The 11,410-nt window shown below is 41.7% G+C and overlaps 1 non-coding gene across 1 annotated transcript; it reads right to left on the reverse strand.

Annotated features, from left to right (window-relative positions):
• Positions 1–10,429: 10,429 nt before the first annotated feature.
• LOC132604776 (small nucleolar RNA R71) lies at positions 10,430–10,536 on the reverse strand. Its single transcript, XR_009568876.1, has one exon. It is a non-coding gene; the product is annotated as a small nucleolar RNA R71 (small nucleolar RNA).
• Positions 10,537–11,410: the final 874 nt, after the last annotated feature.

Raw genomic sequence — 11,410 nt, forward strand, 5'->3', positions numbered from 1 at the left:
GGAAGCGAACCATTTTCATTCTACAATCAACATTGGCGTAGCAAGAAGCCAACTAATCCATGCCCATAATGACATCAAAATCTACCATCTTTAGTTCATGCAAGTCAGCTATAGTACGGTGGTCACATATCACGACTACACAATCTCTATACACTCGGCTAGCTATCACCGATTCGCCAACGGGCGTAGACACCTCAAAAGGTTTGATCGACTCCGGCTCGACTATAAACCGACCCGCAATATATGGAGTAACATAAGACAATGTGGAGCCCGGGTCAATAAAAGCATATACATCATGAGAGAATACCGATAATATACCTGTGACTACGTCAGGAGAAGACTCAAGATCTTGGCGTCCAGCCAAAGCATAAATACGGCGCTGAGAACCGCTAGTACTAGGAGCTCTCCCTCTGCCTCTACCATGGCCAGCTGGCGCATGTGAACCTGGCCCAATAGGGCATACAGATGCCGAAGATCCGGCTACCGACCCTGATGGCTGGGTCCTACCTCTACCATGTACTGAGGGGCAATCACGCATAATATGGCCTGGCCGACCACATGAATAGCAATCATCTGAACCAAATCGGCATCGACCCTAATACATCTTCCCACACTGGGAACACGGTGGTACGGGTGGCCTTGACTGGCCCAAATCACCTCTGAACTGAGGTCCTGTATAACTCGGACTCGGCCCTGAACGAGCAGATCTATCAAGGCCCTGGCCTGAAAACCGTGGAGGTGGACTGGTCATAGAATAGCCTGAATGGCTGGGAAGCTGTTGTCTGTGTCCACCCCTGGACTCGCTCCTCGAACCTGGAGGTCTAGCTCTCTTTCTATGTCCCCTATCTTGCTCACGTTCATTTCTCCGCTGCTGTAGGTGTTCCTCTAATTCCTGAGCATGTGCCTGAATGCGTGCAATATCCATGCCATCCTGAAGGGACGCAGTTAAGCATTTATCCATCAAGTGTGGCCCTAGGCCTTTCACAAACCGGTGCACCCGATCGCCCATATCTGCTACCATGGCCGAAGCATACCTAGCCAAGGAATTGAAGCGGAGACTATACTCTGTAGCACTCATGCTACCTTGCCTCAGATTCAAGAATTTATCGGCCCTAGCTCGCCGAACTTCTGGGGGCATATAATGACGGAGAAAAGCGTCAACAAACTCTTGCCATACCGGTGGAGGTGCATTGGCTCCCCGCGAAGCCATCCAAACCGTATACCACTGGATTGAGACATCCCTCAATCTATATGACGCTAGCTCCACCGATTCGGTGTCTGAAGCATGTATCAACCGGAGCGTCCTTAGCATACCATCAATAAAGTCCTGGGGATCCTCCTCCAGTTTCGACCCAAAGAATTCCGGGGGTTTCAAAGAAATGAAGTCATGGGCCCTTGCACTAACAACCCTGTCACCATGCCCTAAACTCTGCCTCTGAGTCTGGGCCGCAACCAACTGAGTCAACAAATTAATGGCCTCTTTGATATCTTGACCCGAAGCGTTTGGTGGAGGAGCTGGAAGTGCTGGAGCTGGGGATGAGGCTCCCTCACGCTCCTCAGTAATAGGCACTGTTTGGGAAGACTGAGATTGAGCCGCACTCTGGGACTCATCTTCCTCTACTACCGGTGGCGGTGCTCTTTCAGCCCGCTTTTCTGCCACCGTCTTGCCCTTTTGGGCTGCTGTAGCCTTTCTCTTTTTAGGCATCTCTGAAATACACAACACACGATTAAGGAACAAGAATTTCTTACATCATAGCTCTATCGCACGATTCTTATGAAGAAAGAAGGTCATATATTCCTAAAATGTCTGCAGCTTCTCGTTTATAAGTGTGGCGCGCAACACACCCATAACCAAGACTCTACTAGACACGGCTCGTAGACACATCCTAGGACTGAACTGCTCTGATACCACTTTTGTCACGACCCGGCTAGGGGGCCGCGACGAGCACCCGGTGCTACCCCACCCGAGCACCCCCTTATCGTACATAACATATCTAGGTAAACCATAAGTCAATTCGTGTTTTTCTTATCGTTAATCATATTGATCCCATTAGACGACCATCATCATTTAACATATCATAGGCACCTATGCCACATCATAAGTACAAGGCCGACGTGGCTGACAAAAGATATACAAAACATGGGCCGACATGGCCGAATATCTCTACCCACATACACATGACTACGAGCCTCTAAGAGTATGACATATCGTATGAGCGGGACAAGACCCCGCTATGCCCATAATTATATACACAAAAGAATAAGTACCCAAAAGCTACGGCTCCGAAAGAAATGGAGCTCTGCTATGCAATCTCTGAATAAGCAGCTATGGATCAAGTCTGTCTCCCTGTGCACCTGCGGGCATGACGCAGCGTCCACAAACAAAAGGACGTCAGTACGAAGAATGTACTGAGTATGTAAAGCATGATCAACATCAATATAGAAGCATAATAGATATCATATGAAATAGCATAGGAGGGGAGACAGTAATATCATCATCATCATGTCGCTTACTTGCATACATCGTCGTTCGTATCCCATAATAATAGCCATACCACTTTGTGTTCATATTCGTATACATGCCCTTACTAAGTCTTATCACACTCATATTCATATTATATACATGGTCATATCATATACATAGTATTTACATAGCATACCCAACCTCGTAGGATCGGTGTGTCATACATACTTGGCCAACCAAGGCTCAAGATCATACATACCTGGCCCTACCAAGGCGTCAGGGTTATCCGTACCATCTGCAGAGGTGTGCGCGCGTTTCGTAATCGTATACATACATTATACATAGACATATACATATAGTCTTACCCGGCATCATAAGCTCGGGGTCTTATCATAGCCCTTCATAGGCATACATATACATATATCATAGCTCGTAAGCATCTCTAATCTCATTTTACTCTCATCATCATTACTATCCTCATCATTATCGTTACATCTACATTATGGACTTACTCGTCATACGAGGAACATAGTATAATCATAGTACATATCAAGGGTCGTGAGCTTATGAGCTCGGAATGTCAACCATGTGAAGACAACATACTCATATAGAGGAATTAGGAATTTGGCCAAGAACCATGCCTTATGAAAGAAGGGTTAGCCTTACATACCTTTCCGTCGAACTATTCTACACTTGCACGTTCCCTTCCAATGCTAGCGTTTATACCTTCATTAATATCATAACAATGGCCATTAGTCATTCACATTATCCACATTATCTAGATTCCTCAATTTGCCTCTTATTCACCCACATTCATGGTCATAACACCCATCTTCGTCCATTCGTCTAAAGTGTTTAGTTCATGATCTTAATACCATTTATAACACATTCATATCACAACACAACAACATTCATAACTCAATTCAAACTATTTCTCAAAATGTCACTATTCATCATTCATGACCTAGTTGACCACATTTTCTACAATCCATGTATTTTAATTCTCCAATACCTTAAACATCTTGTAAAAATCATGAATCTTACCTTAGAAGTTGTAGGAACAAGCTTTGGTTGATAATACTCCTCTTTGAGCAAAACCCTAGTTTTCTCCATTTGGATTTTGTTTTACTTGGATGATCCTTGATGATTCCCTTATCCTTGATTCACTTGTCTTAATGTTCTTGATGGCTTATAATCCTTGAAAACTCATATAATAAATGTAGAGAGAAGTTTTAAAGAGATGTGGTGTAATGTTGTAATGAAATAAAATAAGTCTTGATCCTCATATTTAATGAATTGGAAAATCTGTGTTGGGTGAAAAGTGGTCGTCCATGGAGGTTTACGGTCTGTATTTCAGTTTACGGACCGTCCCTCGTGGTCGTCTTTAAGCTTAAGCAAGACCAGAAACTTTGGCCTGCATGCATGGTGATTTACGACCATGGTTTACGGGCCGTAAATCACTTTACGGTCCGTCCACCAGGTCGTGTTTACCATTTCCTCAGCTGGCAGAAAGTTGAATTTGGGCATGCCAGTTTACGACTTCAAGTTTACGGACCGTATTGCACTTTACGGTCCGTATTTTGCACTATACGACCACTGGGCAGTTTTGCCAACTTTCAATTTTTCTCATTTCTCGACTTTTCATTCTAATCATCCACATCCCTTTACATACATTTCCCATGAAACATTATACACTCGCACTCCTCGCACACATCATTAGTTCATTTACTTGCGTACCAACGGGAAATTTTCCGAGGTGTAACATCCTCGCACAAGGAATCCTATTCTTAACTTAGTACTGCTTTGTCCTTTAGAATATATTACCTCTATACAATCCGTTCTTCGCTTCCAAAACTTATTTTGTTCATTCTGATCATCCCCTCTCATCCTTATTATGCTAATCCTTCTCCTAACAATCATTCTATTTCATTATTAATCTTTCCGTATTCATGGTCTTTTACATCTAGCCAAAGATATCACTAGTGATCTCTATTATACAAATCACCAACTGTTACTACTTTGCCATATCACTTTTCTCTGATTTATTTTTCAAGTTGACTTCCCCTTTGCTTGCTATATTTCTGTCATTGAGGAACCCATATGCTGGACTTTCCCCTAACAAGGTCTTATAAGTTTTCTCATCTACTGCCTCATGGCCCGCTTGTTGGTTTCACACTTGCATTCACTCTTTATTCATATGGAACATGTCACATCTTTAGTCATTTCCTCGCTATACTTTGTGTTACAGTTCTTGTTACGTTCTCATTATACCCTGATCATAATCAACTCTATAGGGTGACACTTCTTGATCTCATTCACAAACCCGCTTATGAAATAGAATAAACCTCGTGAAGTAAGCATACTTAACCTGTTACTCTTTCTGCTCAGCCCTATTACACTTACCACATAAGTTATCTCACCAATGTATTCACATTCATTATAACCCTTTATATTCGTACCTCTATCTCCGTGATGTTGTTACTTTATTTTGCTAATAGACTTATCGTATCTTACTCGTGCTTATCCATCCAATCAATACTCTAGTATCACACTCTATTAGAGTTACCATTCCTCTCCAATGTCGTGTTTTAGCACTACCAGTCTCCCTAATTTACTCTAGCATTTCTCTTTATCGTATCAACGTCGATCTTATAATTACTGTTACTATCATTTCAATAGTATTTAGCTCATCTCTTATAGTTGTTAACGATACTCCTAACTTAATCTCGTCCTGCCATTACTTTTTGCACAACATCTTTTCCCATTAGCACATATTACAAGCTTATATCTTATCTCTTTTAGATTCTAGGAAAATTTTGGCAGAGTTTCCTCTATACTTCTTACTATCCCAAAACCTGCACGTAGCAAATACCAACAATGCCTCACCAGGCTAATAAACACATATGACATACCTCAGCCACACAGGGCTCCCACTTTCAAGTAAAAGCACAAAGATGTCGAAACTCACCTCATATATCACACTTAGAGATGTACTTGATCCTCTGGCGATCTGCCCTGTTATCCCTTCCTATTTACTTTCCCTTTCATTCTTCAGCTTTACATCTCAATCGCACCTCAATATTCTTACCTTACCCGACATACATCTTTCGTACCGATGCTTACCTTTGTACTAATTTATTCAATTTGTTTAGTTCACAAACTTATAGCTGAACTTATCATTAAGAGATACCTTTAGTCAATTCCTCTGTTGTACTTACACCAACTTACCTCCATGACAACCAATACATTATCATATAAATACATATTCCGATAACGTAGCCCCAGTGAAGGGGCTTACCTCCGAAACTTTCAATGTCATCAATCACTTTCTTCTGTCAATACCGTTCTTCTGCTGCAATCAAGGGGTAGTACAAGAAATCTCATTTCCTATGGCATAGCTCTATTGCACGATCTTATATATGAAAGAAGAGTAACCATCCTAAATGCCCTGTAGCCTCCTGTTTATTAGTGTGGCGCGCAACACACCATAAACAAGACTCTACTAGACACGGCTCGTAGACACTTCCTAGGACTGCACTACTCTTATACCACTTTTGTCACAACCCGTCATGGCCCTAGCCGGGTCGTGACAGTTGGATAATTTTGAACTTGAAGAATTTTATTGATTATGATATTATGAATGTTGTTATTGAGGTTTGGGAGTTTTTTATATGATATGGAGAGAGTTGTAGAAAAGAAGGAAATGTTGTCCAATTTTCGTTAGCCCTTAGTTGTTAGGACCCAAGCCGATGAGCCGTGACGGGAGTCTGACCTCTAGCGACCAAACACCCCTAAACACTTATTTGAAACATACTGAACATCAAAATCCCATAAATGGCGTAAACCGATCTCATAAGAGGAAACATCGGAACTCTGTACAATCTCCATATATACACAACATGCGGAAGAACAGTGCAAGCCGACTAGGCTGCTACATAAACTGTACACAAAAGCATAGAAGCCGACAAGGCTACATCATCTGACTACTACGTACAACTGTCTACAGACCTCTACTGGAATGAAAGTTGTAGAAAGGATGGGAAAAGGCCGCGTCATACCCATCTATATACATCTCAAAAGGATGGCCTACCGAAAATAAACTGCAACTCCGGATCGAATGGAGTGCACTGATCTCTGCTGGATAAGGGCCCTACTAAGCTGCACCACCTCCCTGTCTACCTGTACCTGCAGGCATGAACGCAGCCCCCCGAGCAACGGGGAGTCAGTACAGATAATGTACTGAATATGTAAGGCACAAAGACAACATGTATATATGTATAAAAATCATGGATAAGATCTGAACTCGTAAGCTGAAATAACTATCTGCATAAATCTATATGAACAAGTATCTGTCTGCATCTGACTGAATCTGTATGTCGGAACACATGGACATGCATATATATATATATATATATATATATATCACAGGCCATTATTACATCATAGGCCACACCATGATTATTACATCACAGGCAACACCTTCACCCCCTATCAAGCGTGCCTTTCTCATGTATATATCCCAACATCACAAGACACTCATGGACAACTCATAGGCCACACCTTCACTCCTTGTCAAGCGTTCCTTTCACATTTAAAACGTAATATCGTAGGTCACACCCTCACCCCCTGTAAAGTGTGCCCACCTCATTATTACATCACAGGCCACACCTTCACCCCCTATCAAGCGTGCCTTTCTCATGTATATATCCCAACATCACAGGACACTCATGGACAACTCATAGGCCACACCTTCACCCCTTGTCAAGCGTTCCTTTCACATTTAAAACGTAATATCGTAGGTCACACCCTCACCCCCTGTAAAGTGTGCCTTTCACTGTACCCCTGAGAACTGAAAGTGAATGCATAGTACAAGTAGAACTGAACGACAGGATTCTTAAAATAATAAAATGACAGTTTGCCTCTCATGGGCCTTACTCGACTCATACTACTAGGACAAGAAATCATAAGATCTGTATATGGGAAAAATACCATAGCCGGGTACGGAAACATCAAAATTGTATTTCTTTTAGTACTTATAGGAATAGAGTAATATAGAAACTCTCTAACTCGTTATCGGTGCATATCATAGGATCATGCCAAAATGAAAGAAAGGGAAAAACCTTATCATACCTGGAGGTATATTCAATCGTCCAACTCTTATTCATTGAACTCGTAAGTCTACAATTAAGATAACATAGGCCTTAATTATGCTATTCACCTTACTCACTAATCATAATAATTACAAAAGAGCCTAACAACTATGGACAACATATCCCTTGAGAACGTAGAAAACCCTCAACTCCTAATTCCACCCAATATCAACTACAATATCAAGGATAATATTAATGGAAACACTCTCATAACAAGATGTACCCAAACACATCCCTCAATCATCTCTTGACAAAACCCCAAAAGCACTATTTATCCTTTCATTGACTTATCACTTTCATAGGTATCTTCTCTTCACATGAACCACCAAAACTCCTAGTAACTAACTTAAATACAAGGGTAGAAATCATTTACATACCTCGAGGGGTCAAGAATCCCATGAATCACTTTAACTTTAACTTCCTAAGCTTCCCATTCTTGGAGAAACCCTAGAAACAACCATCTTCTTCACAAGCTCGGGTTTATGGGGTCCAGATCTTGTCAAATCTTCACTACTATGCCATAAATGTTGGGAGAACAAAATATTAGGATTTTCTGATCTGGGAATGAGAGAAATAAGGAATAAAGTCGTGGACCATGTATTTATACTCGGAGAATTAAATGCTTCAGTGGTCCGGTTCGACGAGCTGGTCGACGACCCGTCGACGTGCTCGTCGTCCTGCGCCTGTAGAATGCAGGGCTGCGGACCCCTATCGACGCCGCACAACGACGGCCCGTCAACAGGTTCGACGACCCGTCGAACATGACTGGTGTCTGCAGGTTTTTCTGATTCAGCTTAAATCACGTTGGTTCGATTCGTTCAACTTCTAACTCTATAAATTGCCAGGAATGTCTGCTGGTACCCTCGTACAAGGGGTAAGACATTTTCTACCTCCAAACTCGGGCTCGGGTCTCACTTCCTAAGGCATACCCAACTAAGAAATCATAAGTTCTGCTGTGACGGAAACAAGGGGCGTAACATTAGTCGTCTTAGCTTAGCTTTAAGTATGTTTCCGGTTATCTAACCTTAGTACGAATTCTCTTGAATGTAGAATCGTGAACATTGGAGGGAAGCGTTTAATTAATAAAGTTAGAGAGACGTAAAAAGGTATGTAAGGCTAGTCCCGTTTTTTTCTAAGGCATGATTTCTATAATATGACTTTCTTTATCTTTCCATGACTTTCTCATATTCTGAAAATTATAAGCCTATGACTATTAAGAGCTACTCAAGAGATAATGATAAGAGGTGTGTTATGAGTGCGATAATGATGACAATGGATCTAAATCTAGAGACCCTAAAGCTCATGATATGATATTTCTATGAAGCTAGCGATTCTTATATGATTCATTGATGTTATTCATTGTTCTTAGACTCACCTTATGATGTTAGTTCCTTCAAGGTGAGACATGATGGTCATGACTACTCCATAATGGCATCGGGGGTTCTCGACCTTACATCACCCCGATAGAGTTGTAGCTTTTAATTGAGTTCTAATGCATGCTTTATGATAAGTATATAATGATGAGATTACACCGTGCCTAGATGGCCGGACATGACACCGCTGAGGCGAGCGGCTGATGATAACACTGTGCCTATTTGGCTGGACATGACACTGCTAAGGCTGGTGGCTTATGATAACACCATGCCTATTTGGCCGAACATGACACTGCTAAGGTGGGTGGCTTATGATATCACCGTGCCTATTGGCCGGACATGACACCGCTAAGGCGGGCGGCTTATGATAACACTGTTCCAATTTGGCCGGACATAACACCGCTAAGGCGGGCAGCTTATGATAACACCGTGCCTATTTGGCCAGACATGACACCACTAGTGGGCGGCGTGCGATAGTTACCCGGACACGGGTTAACGACGATGGTATATTTGATATGCATGACATGTGTTTTCTTTAAAAAGTTAAGCAGGCATAATATTCGCCTTAAGAGGCAATTGGCGTATAGGTTATATCTTTGCCTCATGTTTCATTATTTCTTTATTATGTTAGTATTATTCATGCCTTACATACTCAGTACATTGTTCGTACTGACGTCCTTCTTATTTTTGGACATTGTGTCCATGCCCACAGGTAGACAGGGAGACGGACCGGATCCCTAGGAGACTGTTCAGCGTATATATACAGGAGCATTTCACTACTCCGGAGTTGCAGATTTTGGGTATATCCTTTTGTGTGCATATATTGGGTATGGCGGGGTCCTGTCCCGTCCTTATGTCTCAGTATTATTGTAGAGGCTCGTAGATACGTATATGTGGTAGTAGATGTCTCATAATTATTAGAGAGTATATGGGTGAATATCATTTTTGGTAGCCTCACGGGCTTATGTATATATATATATATATATATATATATATATATATATATTCGATAACGATTATCTTATGTCAAGTTTCGTGTTGGGGATAATATATATTCAGGATGAGTTTGAGGGCAAGTATGATAGGTGGTGCTTGGTAGGGTAGCTCCGGGTACCCGTCATGGCCCCTAGCTGGATCGTGACAATAATGCTGCCAATTGCAAGATTGACTCCACTATCTACGAACTGCTCAAACTTGAGGGTTATTTTCGAAACTCTATCGATGATGACCCTCACTAATATTTGAAGAACTTTGTGGGTGTGTGTGCCTAACATATGCAAAATGTTGTTCCAAATGATGATATTCAGCTAAGAGTTTTCAAATACTCTTTAGCCAGTGAAGCAAGAGTGTGGTTTAAGAAGCTGCCCCACAACACTATTCATACGTGGGGTGAGTTCATTGTTGTTTTTCTCAAGAAGTAGTTTCCGCCAAGTAAGAAAGTTGAAATTTGTGACAAGATATATAATTTCAAACAGCTTCTGGGGGAACAACTATTTGAAGCTTAGGAGAGATTCAAGGAATATTTGCAGAAGTCTCCGAATCATGGTTTTCTAAAAAATATAGAGATGGAGAAGTTCTACAGAGGGCTAGATCTGTTGACACAAGCAGTCGCAAACAATGCAGCTGGCGGGTGTTTTATGGACAAGACATACGCCCGAATCACTCAATTTCTTGATAAGCTTGCTACTCACAATCCAATATGGCATTCGGGTTGTGCTGACAGTGTAGACAATGGAGCTCAAATGATCCATAACTTTGTGAAGGAGAACCAAGAGACTCAACATACGCTAGCTCAGATAGCAACCAATATTTCTTTACTGACCAAGAGACTTGATGAAAAGGAAGCGAAGAAGGTCAATGTTGTTGAAGAAGTTCCATGAATGCCTAAGGGAATGTACCAAGTTCAAGAGGGGCCTTCTATGAAGTATGAGGATACTAACTATGTTAATAACTCTCAAAGGGGTTACCAATGGCAGAATTATTAAGGAGGCGATCAAAATCAGAATCAGAATCAATGGAGACCTCAACAGGGACAAGGTAATTACAACAACAACAACTATGGTGGCTTGAATTAGGAAACTACAACAATAGCAATAATTTTTGAAATAGGAGTTTCAATCCCTATATTCCACCAAAGGGTCAGTTGACTGAACAAGGGAGTTCTAAGTTGGAGAGTATGCTTGAAAAGGTGCTAGCCAACCAAGACAAAGCAGATAGAACATTGAAGGGGCTGACTGAAACTATATGATCTCACGTTGCTTCCATTCAGAAGCTCGAGTCCCAGATGAGGGATCTTTCCATAGAGCAACACTATCCACAGAAGGGAGGATTGCCGAGTGATACTATTTCAAATCCAAAGAATGATGGAGGTGGTGTAGATCATGTGTATGCTATCAGTACTCGGAGTGGTAAAATACTTCAGA

This window comes from Lycium barbarum, chromosome 7 (genome assembly GCF_019175385.1).
Source record: "Lycium barbarum isolate Lr01 chromosome 7, ASM1917538v2, whole genome shotgun sequence".
Classification (NCBI taxonomy): Eukaryota; Viridiplantae; Streptophyta; class Magnoliopsida; order Solanales; family Solanaceae; genus Lycium; species Lycium barbarum.